We start from the raw sequence: 21,822 nt of genomic DNA, 5'->3' as shown, positions 1-21,822 counted from the left end.
ACAGGTCACAAATAGTGTTTTCTCAGCGAGAGAAGGCCAAAATGAACACTTCATGCATAACTCCTGTATTTTGAGGAAAACTCACTGAAATCAAGCTGTAACTTCAAGTTTATGCATCTTTCTATGCTTTCAGGTTGAAACTTGACTGAAAACTCACTTTGAACAAAAGTTATGGCTGTTTTGTGTCGCAGGTCACAAATAGCGTTTTCTCAGCGAGAGAAGGCCAAAATGAACACTTCATGCAGAACTCCTGTATTTTGATGAAAACTCACTGAAATCAAGCTGTAACTTCAAGTTTATGCATCTTTCTATGCTTTCAGGTTGAAACTTGACTGAAAACTCACTTTGAAGAAAAGTTATGGCTGTTTAGTGTCGCAGGTCACAAATAGCGTTTTCTCAGCGAGAGAAGGCCAAAATGAACACTTCATGCAGAACTCCTGTATTTTGATGAAAACTCACTGAAATCCACCTGTAACTTCAAGTTTATGCATCTTTCTATGCTTTCAGGTTGAAACTTGATGAAAACTCACTTTGAACAAAAGTTATGGCTGTTTTCTATCACAGGTCACAAATAGTGTTTTCTCAGCGAGAGAAGACCAAAATTAACACTTCATGCATATCTCCTGTATTTTGATGAAAACTCACTGAAATCAAAATGTAACTTCAAGTTTATGCATCTTTCTATGCTTTCAGGTTGAAACTTGACTGAAAACTCACTTTGAACAAAAGTTATGGCTGTTTTGTGTAGCAGGTCACAAATAGCGTTTTCTCAGCTAGAGAAGGCCAAAATGAACACTTCACGCATAACTCCTGTATTTTGATAAAAACTCACTGAAATCAAGCTGTAACTTCAAGTGTATGCATCTTTCTATGCTTTCAGGTTGAAACTTGACTGAAAACTCACTTTGAACAAAAGTTATGGCTGTTTTGTGTTGCAGGTCACAAATAGCGTTTTCTCAGGGAGAGAAGGCCAAAATTAACACTTCATGCATAACTCCTGTATTTTGATGAAAACTCACTGAAATCAAGCTGTAACTTCAAGGTTATGCATCTTTCTATGCTTTCAGGTTGAAACTTGACTGAAAATTCACTTTGAACAAAAGTTATGGCTGTTTTGTGTCGCAGGTCAAAAATAGCGTTTTCTCAGCGAGAGAAAGCCAAAATGATCACTTCACGCATAACTCCTGTATTTTGAGGAAAACTCACTGAAATCCACCTTTAAATTCAAGTTTATGCATCTTTCTATGCTTTCAGGTTGAAACTTGACTGAAAACTCACTTTGAACAAAAGTTATGGCTGTTTTGTGTCGCAGGTCACAAATAGCGTTTTCTCAGCGAGAGAAGGCCAAAATGAAAACTTCACGCATAACTCCTGTATTTTGATAAAAACTCACTGAAATCAAGCTGTAAATTCAAGTGTATGCATCTTTCTATGCTTTCAGGTTGAAATTTACTGAAAACTCACTTTGAACAAAAGTTATGGCTGTTTTGTGTTGCAGGTCACAAATAGCGTTTTCTCAGGGAGAGAAGGCCAAAATTAACACTTCATGCATAACTACTGTATTTTGATGAAAACTCACTGAAATCAAGCTGTAACTTCAAGGTTATGCATCTGTCTATGCTTTCAGGTTGAAACTTGACTGAAAATTCACTTTGAACAAAAGTTATGGCTGTTTTGTGTCGCAGGTCAAAAATAGCGTTTTCTCAGCGAGAGAAAGCCAAAATGAACACTTCACGCATAACTCCTGTATTTTGATGAAAACTCACTGAAATCCACCTGTAACTTCAAGTTTATGCATCTTTCTATGCTTTCAGGTTGAAACTTGACTGAAAACTCACTTTGAACAAAAGTTATGGCTGTTTTGTGTCGCAGGTCACAAATAGCGTTTTCTCAGTGAGAAAAGGCCAAAATGAACACTTCACGCATAACTCCTGTATTTTGATAAAAACTCACTGAAATCAAGCTGTAACTTCAAGTGTATGCATCTTTCTATGCTTTCAGGTTAAAACTTGACTGAAAACTCACTTTGAACAAAAGTTATGGCTGTTTTGTGTTGCAGGTCACAAATAGCGTTTTCTCAGCGAGAGAAGGCCAAAATGAACACTTCATGCATAACTCCTGTATTTTGAGGATAACTCACTGAAATCAAGCTGTAACTTCAAGTTTATGCATCTTTCTATGCTTTCAGGTTGAAACTTGACTGAAAACTCACTTTGAAGAAAAGTTATGGCATTTTTGTATCACAGGTCATAAATGGTGTTTTCTCAGTGAGAGAAGGCAAAAATGAACACTTCATGCATAACTCCTGTGTTTTAAGGAAAACTTCATGAAATATACCTGTAACTTAAAGTTTATGCATCTTTCTGTGCTTTCAGGTTTAAACTTGACTGAAAACTCACTTTGAACAAAAGTTAGAGCATTTTTGTATCACAGGTCACAAATAGTGTTTTCTCAGCGAGAGAAGGCCAAAATGAACACTTCATGCAAAACTCCTGTATTTTGATGAAAACTCACTGAAATCAAGCTGTAACTTCAAGTTTATGCATCTTTCTATGCATTCAGGTTGAAACTTGACTGAAAACTCACTTTGCAATAAAGTTATGGCATTTTTGTGTCAAAGGTCACAAATAGTGTTTTCTCAGCGAGAGAAGGCCAAAATGAACACTTCATGCAGAACTCCTGTATTTTGAGGAAAACTCACTCAAATCAAGCTGTAACTTCAAGTTTATGCATCTTTCTATGCTTTCAGGTTGAAACTTGACTGAAAACTCACTTTGAACAAAAGTTATGGCTGTTTTGTGTCGCAGGTCACAAATAGCGTTTTCTCAGCGAGAGAAGGCCAAAATGAACACTTCATGCAGAACTCTTGTATTTTGATGAAAACTCACTGAAATCAAGCTGTAACTTCAAGTTTATGCATCTTTCTATGCTTTCAGGTTGAAACTTGACTGAAAACTCACTTTGAACAAAAGTTAGACCATTTTTGTATCACAGGTCACAAATAGTGTTTTCTCAGCGACAGAAGCCAAAATGAACACTTCATGCAGAACTCCTGTATTTTGATGAAACCTCACTGAAATCCACCTGTAACTGCAAGTTTATGCATCTTTCTATGCTTTCAGGTTGAAACTTGACTGAAAACTCACTTTGAACAAAAGTTATGGCTGTTTTGTGTCGCAGGTCACAAATAGCGTTTTCTCAGCGAGAAAAGGCCAAAATGAACACTTCATGCATAACTCCTGTATTTTGAGGAAAACTCACTGAAATCCACCTTTAACTTCAAGTTTATGCATCTTTCTATGCTTTCAGGTTGAAACTTGACTGAAAACTCACTTTGAACAAAAGTTAGAGCATTTTTGTATCACAGGTCACAAATAGTGTTTTCTCAGCGAGAGAAGGCCAAAATGAACACTTCATGCAGAACTCCTGTATTTTGATGAAAACTCACTGAAATCAAGCTGTAACTTCAAGTTTATGCATCTTTCTATGCTTTCAGGTTGAAACTTGACTGAAAACTCACTTTGCAATAAAGTTATGGCATTTTTGTGTCACAGGTCACAAATAGTGTTTTCTCAGCGAGAGAAGGCCAAAATGAACACTTCATGCATAACTCCTGTATTTTCAGGAAAACTCACTGAAATCAAGCTGTAACTTCAAGTTTATGCATCTTTCTATGCTTTCAGGTTGAAACTTGACTGAAAACTCACTTTGAACAAAAGTTAGAGCATTTTTGTATCACAGGTCACAAATAGTGTTTTCTCAGCGAGAGAAGGCCAAAATGAACACTTCATGCAGAACTCCTGTATTTTGATGAAAACTCACTGAAATCAAGCTGTAACTTCAAGTTTATGCATCTTTCTATGCTTTCAGGTTGAAACTTGACTGAAAACTCACTTTGCAATAAAGTTATGGCATTTTTGTGTCACAGGTCACAAATAGTGTTTTCTCAGCGAGAGAAGGCCAAAATGAACACTTCATGCATAACTCCTGTATTTTCAGGAAAACTCACTGAAATCAAGCTGTAACTTCAAGTTTATGCATCTTTCTATGCTTTCAGGTTGAAACTTGACTGAAAACTCACTTTGAACAAAAGTTATGGCTGTTTTGTGTCGCAGGTCACAAATAGCGTTTTCTCAGCGAGAGAAGGCCAAAATGAACACTTCATGCAGAACTCCTGTATTTTGATGAAAACTCACTGAAATCAAGCTGTAACTTCAAGTTTATGCATCTTTCTATGCTTTCAGGTTGAAACTTGACTGAAAACTCACTTTGAACAAAAGTTATGGCTGTTTAGTGTCGCAGGTCACAAATAGCGTTTTCTCAGCGAGAGAAGGCCAAAATGAACAATTCATGCAGAACTCCTGTATTTTGATGAAAACTCACTGAAATCCACCTGTAACTTCAAGTTTATGCATCTTTCTATGCTTTCAGGTTGAAACTTGACTGAAAACTCACTTTGAACAAAAGTTATGGCTGTTTTGTGTCGCAGGTCACAAATAGTGTTTTCTCAGCGAGAGAAGGCCAAAATGAACACTTCATGCAGAACTCCTGTATTTTGATGAAAACTCACTGAAATCCACCTGTAACTTCAAGTTTATGCATCTTTTTTTGCGTTCAGGTTGAAACTTGATGAAAACTCACTTTGAACAAAAGTTATGGCTGTTTTCTATCACAGGTCACAAATAGTGTTTTCTCAGCGAGAGAAGACCAAAATTAACACTTCATGCATATCTCCTGTATTTTGATGAAAACTCACTGAAATCAAAATGTAACTTCAAGTTTATGCATCTTTCTATGCTTTCAGGTTGAAACTTGACTGAAAACTCACTTTGAACAAAAGTTATGGCTGTTTTGTGTTGCAGGTCACAAATAGCGTTTTCTCAGGGAGAGAAGGCCAAAATTAACACTTCATGCATAACTCCTGTATTTTGATGAAAACTCACTGAAATCAAGCTGTAACTTCAAGGTTATGCATCTTTCTATGCTTTCAGGTTGAAACTTGACTGAAAATTCACTTTGAACAAAAGTTATGGCTGTTTTGTGTCGCAGGTCACAAATAGCGTTTTCTCAGCGAGAGAAGGCCAAAATGAACACTTCACGCATAACTCCTGTATTTTGATAAAAACTCACTGAAATCAAGCTGTAAATTCAAGTGTATGCATCTTTCTATGCTTTCAGGTTGAAATTTACTGAAAACTCACTTTGAACAAAAGTTATGGCTGTTTTGTGTTGCAGGTCACAAATAGCGTTTTCTCAGGGAGAGAAGGCCAAAATTAACACTTCATGCATAACTACTGTATTTTGATGAAAACTCACTGAAATCAAGCTGTAACTTCAAGGTTATGCATCTTTCTATGCTTTCAGGTTGAAACTTGACTGAAAATTCACTTTGAACAAAAGTTATGGCTGTTTTGTGTCGCAGGTCAAAAATAGCGTTTTCTCAGCGAGAGAAAGCCAAAATGAACACTTCACGCATAACTCCTGTATTTTGATGAAAACTCACTGAAATCCACCTGTAACTTCAAGTTTATGCATCTTTCTATGCTTTCAGTTTGAAACTTGACTGAAAACTCACTTTGAACAAAAGTTATGGCTGTTTTGTGTTGCAGGTCACAAATAGCGTTTTCTCAGCGAGAGAAGGCCAAAATGAACACTTCATGCATAACTCCTGTATTTTGAGGATAACTCACTGAAATCAAGCTGTAACTTCAAGTTTATGCATCTTTCTATGCTTTCAGGTTGAAACTTGACTGAAAACTCACTTTGAAGAAAAGTTATGGCATTTTTGTATCACAGGTCATAAATTGTGTTTTCTCAGTGAGAGAAGGCCAAAATGAACACTTCATGCATAACTCCTGTGTTTTAAGGAAAACTTCATGAAATATACCTGTAACTTAAAGTTTATGCATCTTTCTGTGCTTTCAGGTTTAAACTTGACTGAAAACTCACTTTGAACAAAAGTTAGAGCATTTTTGTATCACAGGTCACAAATGGTGTTTTCTCAGCGAGAGAAGGCCAAAATGAACACTTCATGCAAAACTCCTGTATTTTGATGAAAACTCACTGAAATCAAGCTGTAACTTCAAGTTTATGCATCTTTCTATGCTTTCAGGTTGAAACTTGACTGAAAACTCACTTTGCAATAAAGTTATGGCATTTTTGTGTCGAAGGTCACAAATAGTGTTTTCTCAGCGAGAGAAGGCCAAAATGAACACTTCATGCAGAACTCCTGTATTTTGAGGAAAACTCACTGAAATCCACCTTTAACTTCAAGTTTATGCATCTTTCTATGCTTTCAGATTGAAACTTGACTGAAAATTCACTTTGAACAAAAGTTATGGCTGTTTTGTGTCGCAGGTCAAAAATAGCGTTTTCTCAGCGAGAGAAATCCAAAATGAACACTTCACTCATAACTCCTGTATTTTGATCAAAACTCACTGAAATCCACCTGTATCTTCAAGTTTATGCATCTTTCTATGCTTTCAGGTTGAAACTTGACTGAAAACTCACTTTGAACAAAAGTTATGGCTGTTTTGTGTCGCAGGTCACAAATAGCGTTTTCTCAGTGAGAAAAGGCCAAAATGAACACTTCATGCATAACTCCTGTATTTTGAGGAAAACTCACTGAAATCCACCTTTAACTTCAAGTTTATGCATCTTTCTATGCTTTCAGGTTGAAACTTGACTGAAAACTCACTTTGAACAAAAGCTATGGCTGTTTTGTGTCGCAGGTCACAAATAGCGTTTTCTCAGCAAGAGAAGGCCAAAATGAACACTTCACGCATAACTCCTGTATTTTGATAAAAACTCACTGAAATCAAGCTGTAACTTCAAGTGTATGCATCTTTGTATGCTTTCAGGTTGAAACTTGACTGAAAACTCACTTTGAACAAAAGTTATGGCTGTTTTGTGTTGCAGGTCACAAATAGCGTTTTCTCAGCGAGAGAAGGCCAAAATGAACACTTCATGCATAACTCCTGTATTTTGAGGATAACTCACTGAAATCAAGCTGTAACTTCAAGTTTATGCATCTTTCTATGCTTTCAGGTTGAAACTTGACTGAAAACTCACTTTGAACAAAAGTTATGGCATTTTTGTATCACAGGTCATATATGGTGTTTTCTCAGTGAGAGAAGGCCAAAATGAACACTTCATGCAGAACTCCTGTATTTTGATGAAAACTCACTGAAATCCACCTGTAACTTCAAGTTTATGCATCTTTCTATGCTTTCAGGTTGAAACTTGACTGAAAACTCACTTTGAAGAAAAGTTAGAGCATTTTTGTATCACAGGTCACAAATAGTGTTTTCTCAGCGAGAGAAGGCCAAAATGAACACTTCATGCAGAACTCCTGTATTTTGATGAAAACTCACTGAAATCCACCTGTAACTTCAAGTTTATGCATCTTTCTATGCTTTCAGGTTGAAACTTGACTGAAAACTCACTTTGAACAAAAGTTAGAGCATTTTTGTATCACAGGTCACAAATAGTGTTTTCTCAGTGAGAGAAGGCCAAAATGAACACTTCATGCAGAACTCCTGTATTTTGATGAAAACTCACTGAAATCAAGCTGTAACTTCAAGTTTATGCATCTTTCTATGCTTTCAGGTTATAACTTGACTGAAAACTCACTTTGCAATAAAGTTATGGCATTTTTGTGTCACAGGTCACAAATAGTGTTTTCTCAGCGAGAGAAGGCCAAAATGAACACTTCATGCAGAACTCCTGTATTTTGAGGAAAACTCACTGAAATCAAGCTGTAACTTCAAGTTTATGCATCTTTCTATGCTTTCAGGTTGAAACTTGACTGAAAACTCACTTTGAAGAAAAGTTAGAGCATTTTTGTATCACAGGTCACAAATAGTGTTTTCTCAGCGAGAGAAGGCCAAAATGAACAATTCATGCAGAACTCCTGTATTTTGATGAAAACTCACTGAAATCAAGCTGTAACTTCAAGTTTATGCATCTTTCTATGCTTTCAGGTTGAAACTTGACTGAAAACTCACTTTGAACAAAAGTTATGGCTGTTTTGTGTTGCAGGTCACAAATAGCGTTTTCTCAGCGAGAGAAGGCCAAAATTAACACTTCATGCATAACTCCTGTATTTTGAGGAAAACTCACTGAAATCCACCTTGAACTTCAAGTTTATGCATCTTTCTATGCTTTCAGGTTGAAACTTGACTGAAAACTCACTTTGAACAAAAGTTATGGCTGTTTTGTGTCGCAGGTCACAAATAGCGTTTTCTCAGCGAGAGAAGGCCAAAATGAACACTTCACGCATAACTCCTGTATTTTGATAAAAACTCACTGAAATCAAGCTGTAACTTCAAGTTTATGCATCTTTCTATGCTTTCAGGTTGAAACTTGACTGAAAACTCACTTTGAACAAAAGTTATGGCTGTTTTGTGTCGCAGGTCAAAAATAGCGTTTTCTCAGCGAGAGAAAGCCAAAATGAACACTTCACGCATAACTCCTGTATTTTGAGGAAAACTCACTGAAATCCACCTTTAACTTCAAGTTTATGCATCTTTCTATGCTTTCAGGTTGAAACTTGACTGAAAACTCACTTTGAACAAAAGTTATGGCTGTTTTGTGTCGCAGGTCACAAATAGCGTTTTCTCAGCGAGAGAAGGCCAAAATGAACACTTCATGCATAACTCCTGTATTTTGATAAAAACTCACTGAAATCAAGCTGTAACTTCAAGTGTATGCATCTTTCTATGCTTTCAGGTTGAAACTTGACTGAAAACTCACTTTGAACAAAAGTTATGGCTGTTTTGTGTTGCAGGTCACAAATAGCGTTTTCTCAGGGAGAGAAGGCCAAAATTAACACTTCATGCATAACTCCTGTATTTTGATGAAAACTCACTGAAATCAAGCTGTAACTTCAAGGTTATGCATCTTTCTATGCTTTCAGGTTGAAACTTGACTGAAAATTCACTTTGAACAAAAGTTATGGCTGTTTTGTGTCGCAGGTCAAAAATAGCGTTTTCTCAGCGAGAGAAAGCCAAAATGAACACTTCACGCATAACTCCTGTATTTTGATGAAAACTCACTGAAATCCACCTGTAACTTCAAGTTTATGCATCTTTCTATGCTTTCAGGTTGAAACTTGACTGAAAACTCACTTTGAACAAAAGTTATGGCTGTTTTGTGTCGCAGGTCACAAATAGCGTTTTCTCAGTGAGAAAAGGCCAAAATGAACACTTCACGCATAACTCCTGTATTTTTTATAAAAACTCACTGAAATCAAGCTGTAACTTCAAGTGTATGCATCTTTCTATGCTTTCAGGTTGAAACTTGACTGAAAACTCACTTTGAACAAAAGTTATGGCTGTTTTGTGTCGCAGGTCACAAATAGCGTTTTCTCAGCGAGAGAAGGCCAAAATGTACACTTCATGCAGAACTCCTGTATTTTGATGAAAACTTACTGAAATCCACCTGTAACTTCAAGTTTAAGCATCTTTCTATGCTTTCAGGTTGAAACTTGACTGAAAATTCACTTTGAAGAAAAGTTATGGCATATTTTTATCACAGGTCACAAATAGTGTTTTCTCAGCGAGAGAAGGCCAAAATGAACACTTCATGCAGAACTCCTGTATTTTGATGAAATCTCACGGAAATCAAGCTGTAACTTCAAGTTTATGCATCTTTCTATGCTTTCAGATTGAAACTTGACTGAAAACTCACTTTGAACAAAAGTTATTACTGTTTTGTGTCGCAGGTCACAAATAGTGTTTTCTTAGCGAGAGAAGGCTAATATGAACACTTCATGCATAACTCCTGTATTTTGAGGAAAACTCACTGAAATCCACCTGTAACTTCAAGTTTATGCATCTTTCTATGCTTTCAGGTTGAAACTTGACTGAAAACTCACTTTGAAGAAAAGTTAGAGCATTTTTGTATCACAGGTCACAAGTAGTTTTTTCTCAGCGAGAGAAGGCCAAAAGGAACACTTCACACATAACTCCTGTATTTTATGAAAACTCACTGAAATCCACCTGTAACTTCAAGTTTATGCATCTTTCTATGCTTTCAGTTTGAAACTTGACTGAAAACTCACTTTGAACAAAAGTTATGGCTGTATTGTGCCACAGGTCACAAATTGCGTTTTCTCAGCGAGAGAAGGCCAAAATGAACACTTCATGCAGAACTCCTGTATTTTGAGGAAAACTCACTGAAATCAAGCTTGAATTTCAAGTTTATGCATCTTTCTATGCTTTCAGGTTGAAACTTGACTGAAAACTCACTTTGAAGAAAAGTTATGGCTTTTTTGTTTCACAGGTCACAAATAGCGTTTTCTCAGTGAGAGAAGGCCAAAATGAACACTTCATGCAGACCTCCTTTATTTTGAGGAAAACTCACTTAAATCCAACTGTCACTTCAAGTTTATGCATCTTTCTATGCTTTCAGTATAAACTTACTGAAAACTCACTTTCAACAAAAGTTATGGCTTTTTTGTGTCACAGGTCACAAAAACCGTTTTCTCAGCGAGAGAAGGCCAAAATGAACACTTCATGCAGAACTCCTTTATTTTGAGGAAAACTCACTGAAATCCACCTTTAACTTAGAGTTTATGCATCATTCTATGCTTTCAGGTTGAAACTTGACAGAAAACTCACTTTGAACAAAAGTTATGGCATTTTTGTATCACAGATCACTACTAGCGTGTTCACAGCGAGAGAAGCCAAAATGAATACTTCATGCAGAACTCCTATATTTTGATGAAAACTGGGTGAAATCCACCTGTAACTTCAAGTTTATGCATCTTTCTATGCTTTCAGGTTGAAACTTGACTGAAAACTCACTTTGAAAAAAAGTTATGGCTGTTTTGTATCACAGGTCACAAATAGTGTTTTCTCAGCGAGAGAAGGCCAAAATGAACACTTCATGCATAACTCCTGTATTTTGAGGAAAACTCACTGAAATCCACCTGTAACTTCAAGTTTATGCATCTTTCTATGCTTTCAGGTTGAAACTTGACTGAAAACTCACTTTGAACAAAAGTTACGGCTGTTTTGGATCACAGGTCACAAATAGCGTTTTTTCATTTAGAGAACGCCAATTAAATTTCACTTAATTCTGTTTCAAGAGCTTTCTCCTTTTTTCTTTTATTAACAGTAAGATATTATTGTGCCTACTATAGCACACAAGCTAAGACATCAGGCTGGTCATTTAGTTCACAGAATATTGACCATTCCTCCTTAAAGAATTTAATATAATTGGGGTCCTTGCCTCCGCGGGTTGTCTACTGCTTCTTCCCACTATCCAAAGACATGCAACTGGGGACTAAGCTAATTGAATACTCTAAATTGACCATAGGTATGAATGTGGCAACGGCATTGACTAACTGCTCTACTGATTTTTTCCACTTTTGGGTTGAATACCAGGTTGAAGTCCCCTCCTACTATAAATGCTGTGCCTGAGTAGGCTAAAAGTGCTGTGAAGAAGCTGTGGAAGAAGGATGGGTCATCAACATTTGGACAATATATATTGGCAATTCATACCTCTGTGTTGTGTGTGGATATGATGACTATTGTACCTTCTGGGTCTACAATGGTGTTTTTACTCGTGAACCTGACATTTTTATGAATTCCTTATCCCAGGGTCACTACTGCCTCACACGCCATGGGCACCTACTCCCCAGCAACAGTCTGTAGTTTCACTATATTGGAAAAAACTTCTTCATTTGCCCCATTACATCCGGTCTTACTCGTGTTGCTGAAGACCCCATGTCCACCAGTGCAGAACAGCATGTCCCTCAACAGTCATTATGGCATACCAGCAGTCCCCTACCCAGGTCTCTTCAGCATCACAAGTCCTTCAGCTGACCATCCACGTCAACTGCCAGCCACAATTGGGTTCTTGGGTTCGAGTCCTGGCTCGGGCATGGGATCTTTCTGTGTGGATCTTGCATGTTCTCCATGTGTCTGTGTAGGTTTTCTCTGGGTAGTCCGGCTTCTTCCCACCGTCCAAAGACATGCAATTGGGGACTAGGCTAATTGGATACTCCAAATTGACCGTACGTATGAATGTGAGTGCGAATGGTTGTTTGTCTCTATTTGTTGGCCCTGCGATGGACTGGTGACCTGTCCAGGGTGTACCCCGCCTCTCACCCGTAGTCACTGGGATAGGCTCCAGCCCCCCAGCGACCCTTAATAGGAACAAGTGGAAGACAATGTTTGGATGGATGGATGGTTTACCAGGGGCCCAGCACACAGAATCTCTCTCTCTCTCTGAGGCCAGCTCTAAAGCCTCCAGGAGAGACCTGGGGTGATCCAGCAGTGTCTGGACAAGCAGGTCATTTGGCAGCAGTGCTTGGAGGAAGTGGTCTTGGGCTAATTCACTCTGGATGGCTGAGGGCATATGGACAGCCCCTCAATATCATTGCGAGGTTCCGCAGCGGTTCTCCGGGTCATCATTGGCTGCACAGCTCAGAGTGGAGAAGGCTAACCACTGTGCATAGTCCAAAGCGCCTTTTTAACGCTCCTACTAATGTATCATAATTACGGGCTTAATAGCACCAGGCTTGACAGTGCGTCACCAGTAAGACACATCGCTAGCTGTAGGGCTTTTACTTCAGTGGACCCTTGCCAGCCCGAGCTAGCAGTTCAAACTGTGCATGGAAAGCCTCCCAATCAGCCTTGCAATTGTACCTGGGGGTCTTCATGGAGGGCAGCACCAGCTCAACATGTGGCTCCCTATTCAAAGTCTGTGCTGCCACTGTACCCCTATGCATGTCAAGTCCCCCAACAGGACAGGTAGTCTGGTGAAAACCCACCTGAGCAGCCATTGTAGCTGTCATTTTCCTCTGTCTTCAGGTGCTCCCCAAGCCCCAGTCGCAGTGTACTGATCCAGCTCTCTATCACACTCCTTCTTCATTTTTGGACAGACCGTCGGCAGCATTCTCTCCATGTTGTTGTCCATTGAGGCTAACCTGGCAGATGTGCCAACACTGAGGTAATGTCTTTGTTTACTTTTCTTCTTACACCAGTGTAACATCCCTCATTGACTGACACAGAGACATTACCCAAGTTAGTGATGGTTTATTGTCAGGTTTTAAACTGGCTCCTGGGGGGGCGTAACCAACGCCAAAAAAAACCAAAAACAAACATCTGCACACAACACCAACAGCAACAATGATGCGACACACATACGGAAGCTGCCAACTCTTCCCGAGCCCCTGAGGTGTTCACTGGCCATCTGGGAAAAATAGGACTCAACTAAACTCACAGAACAGAACAGACGCAATATTAACAGTTTGTTTCATTATAAATAGAGAGGTGGCTGTAAAAGCCATGTGAATTGCATTGACCGTGGATATTTTACAGCAGTAGAGACAGTTTCATGACATAGATATATTACACTTATGTTGCTGAGGAAGTATTTATGGCTCTGACAGCAGTAAGGGAGAAACTGTTCGTCAATCTGTTTGTCCTAGTTTCAGTGGCCGTGTACCGTCTGCCTGGTGGCAGAGGCTCAAACAGTGAGTGTCCTGGATGGAAAGAGTCCTTCAGGATGGTGTTGGTTTTCCTGAGGAAGTAAGAGCCATCAAGGTCCTCCAGTGTGGGTAGAGGGCACCCAATGACCTTCTCAGCACTTTGGTGATCCTCTGGAGCTCTTTTTGCCCCTGTGCAACTGGCAAACCACGTACAGAGGCAGAATGTGAGGATGCTCTCCATAGTGGAGCAGTAAAAAGAAACGAGCAGGTTCTGGCAGCTGTTGTTCTTCTTGAATGATTCTCAGGAAGTGGAGTATTTGCTGTGCCTTTTTGACCAGCTGTGTAGTGTTCTTGGCCCAGGTCAGTTTCTCCTCTAGATGGACTCTGAGGAAGCGGAAGTCACTGAACCTTTCCACACAGGTCCAACCAATGACAAAAGGCTGAAAGTCTATTTTTGTTTTTCCTGAAGTCAATGATTAGATCCTTTGTTTTTGATGTGTTCAGGAGCAGGTTATTGTCTCTAACCAACACAGTCACTTGTTGCACCTCATCTTGGTAAGTGGACTCATCGCCTCCAGTCCTATCCACCGTGTTGTCATCCATGTACTTGATGAAGGTGTTGCTGGCAGGGATGGGTGTGCAGTCTGAGGTGTAGAGGGTGAAGAGCAGGGGGCTCAACACGCAGCCTTGAGGGGAGCTGGTGCTGAGTGAGTTCTTGATGTAACATAGTACAGTGTCCATAAATACATCCAGGTCTTTGTCCTCAAAGATGACCCTGTTTTGTAGGGCGGCTAGTCCCTGACCATTAGGTAGTTAGTAGCCACTGTGGTGCATCGATAAGAATGTTTGGAACGTTGGTACACTCCAATTGTCAACTTTATTGATGAAACAGGATTTACAGGAGATTGTGAGTGATGGCGAAAGGATATAGCTAGGTGTGTGTGTGGTTAGGTACGTGAACGCACACGAACTGAAGAACTATGATCCACCAAGGACATAAACAAACTCTGTGCTAACGTTGCTGTATAATATTCCCGACACCGGCTGCACGTTGCGTCAGCATCCCTTGACTCCACTCTTTCACAACAATGGGATTCTGTGGTAGTACCTAAATATGCCTGGACATGTCCCGCGTGTCATATGAGATTCTTTGGTAGTACATAATCCGCCTAGAGTTTGTTGCTGTATCATATGTGTTTCCGACCCAAGGTGTAGCTCGCTGGACTACCGCCCGTGGTTTTTCCTGTGAATCATGGACATGACTCTGGTAAACGGTAAGTTTTTCCCCAATGCCTATTTTTTAATGTGTTTGAGTTTAACGTTGTGTTTTAATACCGCTGTTATTTCTGTGTGCACAAATGTGTCACACGTTGTCCGTTTCCTCTACCGCAGCTCGCAACACTGTGTGATATTATTAAACGTGTCTGATATAGACATAATTAGGGTTATTGGGGGGTTTCTGACCATATGCCCCGCATGTTGTGTTTGTGTGTGTGTTTAAGTCTAGGTTTGTCCCGCGATATGCGGAAGGTGACGGGAGCCCCGGAGCCCGTGAGACTGCGGAAATGTCTCGGAGCAGCTGTGAGTTTGTTTTTCTTTTTTTTTCCCCACTACCTATGTTTTAATGCGTTTGTTTTTAACGTTGTGTTTTAATACCACTGTTATTTCTGTGCGCAGATGAGATGGATTCGTTGATGGCGCCTAAGTGAGGTTATTTTCGATGTGGGTGTTTTTTGTTTTTTTTCCCTGTATACTCTGAAGAGTTAAATAAATATCAACCTTTTTTTACACACTATGTGCATTCTTGTTTTCTGTGATGACATGCTTGTGAAAGGGGTCAGTGTGATAAAATCTGAAAATGTAATTAAACACGAGTATCTGTTTTTAAGAAGTTATGTAGTAACCCATTCTGGCAAAAATATTTGATTTTGTTAAATACAAAATAAAATCAAGGCCCAACATGCCCCGCACAGGTGGCATGGTGGTTATCTCACCAGATGTAAAAACACCGCCCACAGCGGCCGGCATACTATGAGAACACAGCCCTGCCCCATCCTCACACACAGTCCCTATAGGAAACAGACGGCACCGCGCCAGTCCACCGACTCCAGAACCCGGTGTCAAGATCGGATCATCCCATGGGATTTTTTCAAAACCTTAAAGCAGACTCACCAGAAATGGCTACACATCCCGATGGTATGTCAGAGCATCGTGTAGAACAGAACAGGCCAAAATGGAAAAAAAAAAAGCGGGTAGATGAGAGCGCTGCGCTAAAGTATGAGGAGGTTGTAGAAGGAGTTTTTCGGTATGTGTATAAAGTTAAATATGAAGACTGTAAAGTTTATCTGAGCGTGGGCGATACATGTGTGGACTCATATGGAGTTGCACACGGCATGTCTATTCGTGATTGGTCTCATTTTTATGATACATTGCGCGTAGAGTTTCACAGTAGCCATATAACGGGCTTCACCGAGCTGTACATGTCCCGATGGCACAGCTCATCAGGAACCAAATCGTATAGAGCTTGTCACGATGGTGCTGTGTTGTACCTGACATGTCTAACAAAAAAAGGCCCAAAAAAATTTGAAGACTTTTTTTTTTTTTTTAAAGACAGACCAGCTTTGTGTGAGGTGTTTAATGCCTTACAAGAAGTCATCGAGAAGGACACGGTGGCCACAGCTTTTGCAGGAGTTAGGAAGCGCCTTATTTTTGATGCTGTATCAAATCAGACTGACGATAACGCATGTGATGGCTTTCTGCACCCCGCCAAGGAATCATAGATGAGATCCTACAGGGTGTGGGTATGTGGTAGTTGTTGAAGGCAGGGGCTTTTGTAGACATTGTGTATGTGTTTGATTCATGTGTTAATTCCCTTCTCTCATTTCTTTTATTTACAGACACCCAGACACCACTCAAAACCCACCTTGTCCCCAGACTGTATTCACCAGAACTCACATCTATGCTGCACATGCCATCCAAAAACAACAACAACAACCTCCACCAGGGGTCCATTTCACAAAGCAGGTTTAGTGAAAACTCTGGGTCTATTAACCCTGAAATAAGTAAAACACAGAGTTTTCCGTTTCACAAAGGGAGGTAACTAGAAGGAACCAGAGAAAGAGAGTTATCTCTTGCCTGTTTCACAGACAGCGGTAACTTAAGCTCTCGGTCAGTTACCACAATAACAGTTTTACGTTTTACGGGCATCTACCTTCTTTCTGTTGGCTGAGTAGAAGTCTGTGTTAGTTTAAATAGGCTTAATTATTTAACAGAACATGATGTCGATGAAAAGACATTTGTGTATGAAACCAGCATTATGTTGGTGATAAAACAACTATTGTACAGTCAAACAGCCACTTAATATTTAATTTACCATGCAGAACATGGGGTACCCCATGAGATGGTCTGACCTGTTTGAATAATGTTTTTATGCCTCATTTTAAGTTGCTGCCAAGTGTGTTTCTCCCCCGCAGTATTGCATCTAAATGATGTAAATTAATGTGCTAATACAATTCCACTGACGTGAAAAACGAAGCTCTTCTCTTCTCCGTCGCCATGGTGACTCTGTGAATCAGGGCTCCATTTATGCTGGCTTTTTAGAGTTGGCGTTAATGCGCTTTACCCCAGGTGAACCTACTCCTCGTTGATCAAACTGATTCAAATCCGCTGTTCTGAAACCGAAAATTCAGAGTTTTCCATCTTAAGGTAGATCAACTCAGAGATCAGGATTAAACCGAGGGTTTCATGAACTTACTTTGTGAAACGGACCCCAGGACTCTTCATCCATGTGGTTGAACCCACCTTCGGCAGACACTTCCACTCACAGTGGTGTGTATGTAGAGACATTTATGCCTCAAGACCAGGGACCCCGTCTCGTGCAGCATGTGAAATTTGCCGTCTACCACCTGCTCACCAGAACTGTGAATAAGGCGTGGAAAGATGAGTGTTATGGGTGTCTTGTCAACCACCCGAGCCAGTGTCAACACAGCTGTCTGGAAGAAGTCCCGGAGTATTTCCTTCAAGCAAAATATGATGCCATCATGAACATGTTGTGGAACGACATATTCTTGGTGACAATCAGGAGTTACCTGTTTCTGAAACGCATGCTCTGTGACCCTGTGAAAATTGCCGCAGTAGTGGAATCTGTAATGGCTGAACTATTAGAGGTTGACAACTTTGCGGCCATACTCGACAAGCGGAACTATGCTGTGAGCAAGCATGAAAACTTCTGGTTGATATACGACGAGCAGGTGAAAACACATGGGGGCCCAAAACACCAGCTGCTCGAAAATTGTTCTGATCTGCAGTTGTAACCAGCTTTCACTCTTTTTAAAAATTTTAGTCTTTATAGATTATATCTACGTGTGCGTGTGTGTGTGTGTGTGTGTGTGTCGGGATTTTAAAATAAATCTATGATGTTTAACCAACACAAGATCATTTGCGGTTTGTCTTGACCATGAACACCATACTTCATAATATTTTTTACAACCCCTTGCACCCAGGGGGTCTTGGGAGTATAAACAGTCTGCGTAAGGCAGCTAGCGGGACAGGGGCTGCTACACCTGACTTGGACACCTTTAAAACTTTTTTAGTGGGCCAGGATGCCTACACACTCCACGCCAGGGCTTTTAAACACTTTTGCCGTAATAGAGTACTGGTCAGCAGTATTGACAAGCAATTTCAGGCTGATCTGGTTGATATGGGCGAGTATATTGAAGACAATAACAATGTGACATATTTGCTGACGTGTGTAGATGTGTTCAGTAAATATGCGTGGGTACGCTGTCTAAGATCTAAAAGTGTGACAAAGGCGTTTGCTGACATTTTGAGCAGTGGACGCATCCCTGTAAAACTCCAGACAGATGCGGGAACAGAGTTTTATAATAAACATGTGGCAGGATAGTGCTACACTCGCCACCGTGAGGGGCAGTGTGGCAGACAATTAGCGAGTGGTCACCTATAAATAGACCTGGTCGGACCCTTCTCCGCCCTTTCCGCTTCTTCTCCCTCCTTTACGGAGCCAACAGCCATGCGTGGTGGCGTCTCGCTGGTCTCAGCAGATCGGGTTATAAAACAAAGGTATGCATGCTTGCTCTGCTCAATTTATTCAGTGTTATGGGCCCCGTGTTTACTCTGGTTTTGCTCCATCCAGCAGTGTGGTGTTACTGGGAGCTGGGCTGTCTCCCTTGGGCCGGTGGGCGCGTGGTGCGCTTTCTGTGGGTAAGACGCTTAATTGTCTGCCTTACATATCAAGCTGCCAATGGTCTGTGGTGTATTGATTATTTTCCTCTCCTGGCCATCTGTGGTGTAGTCTGGGCTGCTCCCCCTTGGAGACTGGTTTTAACTAGAGGGGCAGACATTTACTTAATTACTTGAGTTTATTCCTTTTCCATTTGTTATTTCTTTCTTTGAATTATTACTGTTAAGTTTTTGTGGGCTATATCTGATTTATTGTTTAGAACCTTTATCATTATTATTATCATTATCATTATTATTATTAGTATTACCTTTTGCACCCCATTTTGATCATTTGGATTTAGAATAGTTTCTTTTGGGTTTGGGGTAGGGATATTTGGTTAGTGTGTGAGGGTTGCCTTGATTTCATGTTTTCACGTAATTGTGTTCTTTTTCTTTGACAGGTGTTAAGGGCCCGGAGCGGCAGCGGTTCCCCTGGTGGTGGTTCCTTATTCACGTTTTTTTTGGTTTGCTGTGTCACGGGTGCAGTGTAGTTTTGTTTTTTTTGGATCCCTCCCCTTTTCGTTACCACTGTCGTGGTAAGCCCCAGCCCTGTCCCCTTTTCCTTTTGGTAATTCCTCATAACACTCCTTATAATCATATTCATTTAGTCTGTTGCTCATTTTAAAATAGTTGTCGAATAGAAGTATTTTTATAATTGGAAATCACGCTCTTGTCCTGTGGAATCTCTCAAACTGTGTGCCTTTGTCCAAATTGAAGCCTGGTAATTTTGAAATCTTGTTTATATCCTGGGGTGAAAGCCCCCAGGTGGCGTTGTCAGCAACTGTTCCCCACCGCTCACCTTGCCACACTTTCAGAGGCTCATGAAGACACATAACGTCGTACATTTTTCCACCCTGAATGAGACCAAGGCTAGTGTTGTGGAGCGGTTTAACAGAACCTTGAAGACACATATGTGGAGGTATTTAACATCTGTTAATTCAAGGAGATATGTGGACGTGATCCAGGAGCTGGTCAGTGCGTACAGCAAGTCTTTTCACAGATCAATTAAAATGGCTCCTTGTGATGTGAACAGTGAAAATGGGGCCATAGTCTTTCACAGCTTCTACAAAACAAGACCAAATTCCAAAGTCACACCTTTTAAATGTTAGGTGAGGGACACAGTGTGAATATCAAAGCTGCGAGGCGTGTTTAGAAAGGGTTATGAACAGACTTTTACAGATGAACACTTTAATGTGATAGAGCGCGTGGCCAGAGACCCGCCTGTATACAGATTAAGAGACATGGCGGGAGAGCTGGTTGGACGAACATTTTATGCTCAGGAGCTGCAACATGTGATCATGGATAAAAACAAATGCTTTAAAATTGAGAAAATACTGTCCCGGTAAAAGAGGCGGGCAAAAACATGGTTCTGGTAAAGTGGGTGGGGTGGCCTGAGAAGTTTAATAGCTGGGTTGACGCCCATGATATCGTTGATGTATCATAAATGTCAGAGCCACATTACAGTGTTAACCACTCTGCATTCTGGCGCGCCACAAGATGGATAAAAAGAACGGGTTCTACATCACGCTGCCTAGTAATGCATCAGCACACGTTTATCCTAATAACAAGATATGGAACTGCAGGACAAACCTGGCCAGGACTATTGTTTTAAATGAGCCATACGAGGTGGGTGTTATTGAAGTACAATACCCCAGGATTTGGGCTTGTTTTCCCGCCTCTGACGGCGTCATCACCGTGATGACGACTTATAATGTGACAAAGACTGTGGAATCAAAAGACATTATGCTAACTGTGGGACATTATGATTCAGTCTGTAGAATTTTAAAAGAGGTTAACGCAAAGCTTGCCACCCACACCACAAATGGGGTCATACACTTTGCATACAACAACATCAGCAATAGGGTTTACATCGGGTGGTTTGAGCCATCTACCAACAAAATGCAAGATGCTACTCAAATGACCACCATCACGCTGCGCAGGCGACTAGCTGAAATACTGGGTTTTACCCCGGGTGAGGAGTTTGAGATTTATTCGCCAGTTATTCCTATGAAACATATAGCCCCCTGCCCCGCAGACATCCATGGGGGGCAATACAATATTTTTATTTATAGCGATATCGTGGATTACCAGCTGATCAGTGACAGCCATGTCCTGCTCTTGAGGTGTATAAATGTGTCTGACGAACCCCGACACATGCCCACTTTGACTTTTGACAAGCCGCATTACACATCGCTCTCCAAATCTATTATAGACGACATGGAGAAATCTTTCAAAAACGATCAAAACAAGCACATACCGTTAATGTACGGGAAGGCGACGATGGGCGATATATGACATATTACATGAACCGGGCAGGTGGGGCTATGACAGGTTTCATAGGGACAAGCACCCAATATGGTAACGGTCTGGGGGGGATGTTTCGCAGTTTATTGAGGATGGCCCTGCCACTGCTGTGAAGAGGTTTAAATATAGCAAAACCTCATTTAAGGACAGCAGCCATAATGGGAGATGTGGTTTCAAACATAGTGAGAAGTGCCGAGCCGGGGCATCAGGAAAGAAATGGGTTTATTGCACACAGCGTGAGACCGAGAAAAAGACCCCCCCCCCCCGTGTCACCGCCTCTAAAAAAGAAGAAAAGAAATAAAACACCTGCAAAAGAAGGCAGCACTCAAGAGGAGAAGAACTGATATTAAGTGTTTTTCTGTTGTCTTATATTATCTTTTAATAATACTTTGAACTTACATATACTAATAAGTCAATCATGCAAGTTTACGTGGATCTAAAGACAAATAGTCTTGGAATGTGCTTCCATATAATCCTTATCGTATGTGGGTATCTCTGTTGTGGAAATAGCCCCAATTTGTCTGATTAGTCAGGAAGAGCTGTGAGGCCCCCTTGTAAAACACCTTAACTACTTCCTGAGGCTCAGGAGTTTAAATAAGATTACATGCAGCTATGTCATTGATTTTGCCTGGGATGCATAAGCAGGAGATCCCAGATCCGTTTCTAATATTAAAGAACTACATTGAATAATAACTAAATATGGTGTTGGATCATTTTCTGCCTCTTTGGGAACTGCCACAGAAACATCTTTATAACAAGAACATCATCAGCTCGTGGCAAAACAGCGATAAGAGACATATTTTAAGAAAATGTTTGATTCACACCCAGTCAGGAGTGTG

Source organism: Aulostomus chinensis, chromosome 1 (genome assembly GCF_037954235.1).
Source record: "Aulostomus chinensis isolate RoL2024-O1b breed Wild chromosome 1, RoL_Achi_v1.0, whole genome shotgun sequence".
NCBI lineage: Eukaryota > Metazoa > Chordata > Actinopteri > Syngnathiformes > Aulostomidae > Aulostomus > Aulostomus chinensis.
This window is presented reverse-complemented; position numbering follows the sequence as displayed.